This window comes from Homarus americanus, unplaced genomic scaffold (genome assembly GCF_018991925.1).
Source record: "Homarus americanus isolate GMGI-L3 unplaced genomic scaffold, GMGI_Hamer_2.0 scaffold18284, whole genome shotgun sequence".
Taxonomy (NCBI): domain Eukaryota; kingdom Metazoa; phylum Arthropoda; class Malacostraca; order Decapoda; family Nephropidae; genus Homarus; species Homarus americanus.
Genome location: NW_024753869.1, coordinates 111,152 through 115,116, shown reverse-complemented (window position 1 = coordinate 115,116; position 3,965 = coordinate 111,152). Strand labels below are relative to the sequence as shown.

General features: G+C 42.2%; 1 non-coding gene across 1 annotated transcript; it reads left to right on the top strand.

The window, feature by feature from the left end:
* Positions 1-555: 555 nt before the first annotated feature.
* Trnak-uuu lies at positions 556-628 on the top strand. Its single transcript has one exon. It is a non-coding gene; the product is annotated as a tRNA-Lys (tRNA).
* Positions 629-3,965: the final 3,337 nt, after the last annotated feature.

The window sequence follows — 3,965 nt, the reverse complement described above, 5'->3', positions numbered from 1 at the left end:
ATTGGCTGTCTTTACCACTCCCACTGTGATGTCATACACCAGATCCTGTGTTGTCAGGCAGTTGGAGTCACTTCTATGACATATTCTGCAAGTTAGGTCCTGAAGAATTCACTGCTCGACTCAGACACACTAATGTAAATGTAATCCAGCTCATCCGGGCATGAAGGATGCTTATCAGTGGGTCGTTTTATTTTACCTCAAAGGTGACAAGCGGCCTTATGTGACTGTGTACCTTCTCCATTATTGCAATGTTGTGGTAGCGTCTGTACCGTGAGAGTGTCTGGTACTAGGAGGCGTCTTCCCTGGTCATTGTAGAAAATATGGATATGTCATCGTGTTCAGTCACAAGCTTTCGTCTGACATGTTACTTAGTGTTGTCTCTGACCTCAGGAACGTCTCAGTTCAAACACCGACACAACAAAGCTTCTCTTAAATGGCCCAAGTTTCAGGATCTTAAATGTAAAACAAAACAAAACAAAAAATAGAATTGAAAATACGGTTTCAACATTCAGGACATCCTTATTGTAACCTAGTACTGTAGACTATACCGATATAGCCCGGATAGCTCAGTCGGTAGAGCATTAGGCTTTTAACCTAAGGGTCCAGGGTTCGAGTCCCTGTTCGGGCGTTGTTTTCTATTGTTATTATTAAAACTGGTAATGCTATCATATATGTTCATAAAGATATTATCAAATCTATAATTGCTAAATGACGACTAATTTTTATAGTCAGCAGTAAGATGAATCGTTTATGACGCCCGGAGAGGCTTCAGTACACTGTAGATTCCCTAACCATGAAAACGTGAGCATAGAGACGGCACTTGCGGTGTTCTTATGTTAACAGCAGCCTCTACCAACACCTCCCCTCTCACACCAGACCACCACCAACACCTCCCCCTCACATCAGACCACCACCAACACCTCTCCCCTCACACCAGACCACTACCAACACCTCCCCCTCACACCAGACCACTACCAACACCTCCCCCTCACACCAAACCATTACCAACACCCCCCTCACACCAGACCACCACCAACACCTCCCCCCTCACACCTCCACCAGACCACCACCAACACCTCCCCCTCACACCAGACCACTACCAACACCTCCCCCTCACACCAGACCATTACCAACACCTCCCCCTCACACCAAACCACCAACACCCCCTCACACCACCACCACACACCTCCCCTCACACCAGGCCACCACCAACACCTCCCCACACACCAGACCATTACCAACACCTCCCCCCCCACAACCACCCTCCCCTCCCCCTCACACCAGACCATTACCAACACCTCCCCCCCCTCACACCAGACCACCACCAACACTCACCAGACCATCCCACCAACACTCCCTCACACCAGACCATTACCAACACCTCCCCCTCACATCAGACCACCACCAACACCTCCCCCTCACACCAGACCACCACCAACACCTCCCCCCTCACACCAGACTTAAGTCATCGTTCTCGATGGGTTAAATCGTCGTACTCGAGGGGTTAAGGCATCGTACTCAAGCGGTTAAACATCGTACTCAAGGGTTAAATCGTACTCAAGGGGTTAAATAAACGTACTCAATGGGTTAAATTAACGTACTCAAGGGCTTAAATCGTACTCAAGGGCTTAAATCGTACTCAAGGGGTTGAGTTAAAATAATCTAAACATCGGATCGGATTCTTTACCCCAAACCCATCAAAAATTTTACCTTTGCCAATATCACTGAGACTCGAGCTTGTTTACTGATTCAGGGATGAGAAGGTTACGTTCCAAATTAATTCACAGTTTGAGGTTAGCTGTAGGAGAGAGGAAGCGATAGAGTGTTTGAAGAGAAGTTGAAATTGGCCCTTGGGGTACTTTAGTGATGTACTTTCAGACCCTCTCTCTCCTCATGTCTACTGATATCCTCATAAATCACTAAGAGTTCATTCATACCTGTCTACTCCCAACACCGTTTTATTCAACTCATACTAACGAATTTTAATATTTCACCATCACACATACTTCATCTTCACATTTCTTATAATTCCAATGATTTTGCTGTTTTATGTGATTCATCTGTGTAAATTATGACACCTGTCTCACCTGTGGAAATTTACAGGTGGAACAATCACTTTACGTTAGCTGCCAGGCCACATTCCACCCTCAGTCACTGTCTCGCTTACTATTGGCTGGCGTGACCTGGGCGCACGTCACAGCTGAGGAATGTATAGGCTCATAAATCATTCAGTATAGTTGACATTAAATGACTTGGTTTAATCTATGACCTAAACTAGAGTGTTATTTTACCTGTCTAGGTTTTTGTGTAAGTCTTGTGAATAACTCTGTATGGTATTCACTTATTCATTCACTTAATAATTCATTCACTCAATGACGGATTTATTCACTTATCGTCAAATTTATTCACTCACTCACTCATAATTCACTCACTGAACAATTCACTCAATCACATATGCATTAAATTATTCCCTCACTCAATTATTCACTCACTGACATTTTAAGTTTGGTGGAGAAAATATTAATCTTTTTCTCTCTGAGTTACTGCCCTAAAGTACCACCAGGCCCACTCACTTAACCTAACACTGAACACATATATATTAAGTAGATTTAAATCATGTGGTTTATATCTTACTGCTTCCGAACAACTAAGATCTTTAAGCGTTTATTTTTGTGTTAGTAAATATACATAAAGTTACCAACAATTAACACACGAGTATGGCTTCACATTAATGAGTTTACTGGTATAGTGGTACAAGGTCGTCGATAATAGGACCTGTGGGTGGGTGGGTGGGTGGGTGGGTGGGCGGGTGGGTGGCTGTACGTGTATTGTTTATTTTTATAAATGTGATAACTGTAGTGGTACTTACAGTGGAAAGTCTAATAAGAACTTTGTGTTGAAAATACGAGCATAAGGAACGATTATTTAGAACGAAACATTTACATACCAAACAATCTTGTTGAGTGACCAGTAACCGCAACCACGAGCTTGACTACTCCCTAGTTCAGTGGTTCTCAACCTTGTTTGCCCCATGCACCCCTTTCACCATATGTCAGATTGTCATTCCCCCCTCCTCTCCAAGATTGTCTGCCTCAAAAAGTGCATTCCAAATAATATGCATATAATACTGAAAATCCTTTATTTTTCCATATTAGTACATATGCATTTACAATTTTACATGGATTATTTTTATAGTGGAGTTTTACAAATTAAATGCCAATTGAAAATGTTGATGAGATTTATAAAACTTGAATAAAAGTAAAATAGTTTTTTTTTTTTTTATAATGAATTACTTAACAGACCAAACTGAAGCATAATGCAATAAACAAAAAGTTCAATAGAATACCAGGATATTGTAAATTTGTAATTAATATTATTCAGATAAAGATTACAGTCAATGAGAAACCTGTGATTGTTTTTTCTTCGCCAATTCTGGGATAGGCGGAGGAGTGCTTGAAAGGGCACAACGCAGGTCATTTTCTACCTCTAATCTACTATGTTGCTTCGTTTTAATTTGCAACAGAGTTGAAAAGCCTGACTCACAAAGATATGTCGACACAAACGGAAGCAATGCACGGATAGCTCCTTCTGCCACTTTTGGGTAGGAATCGCACATCAAGGGCCAAAATTCTGTGATTGATTTCTCATCGAACATATCTCTTGCTCCCGAATCAGTTTTCCCCCCCTGAAAACCTGAATTCCCCCCCAGGGAGAATTCCCCCCTGGTTGAGAACCCCTGCCCTAGTTACTCCTGCGGCAGTCGTAGCCAGGACGTGAAGCTGTGCACATTAGAGGTCCTCCTCACGACAGCAGAAAAAAAAAAATATCTCTAGACATGAAGGGTCAATTAGCTCCTGTGTTGATACAGTGGTAGACCCTGTAGTCGACAATTAATTAAATTTAATTGTGTATTCTTTTAACTGGTTGGTGGGTGTTGTCATCAGAGCTCTAATTAACTTCGTAGG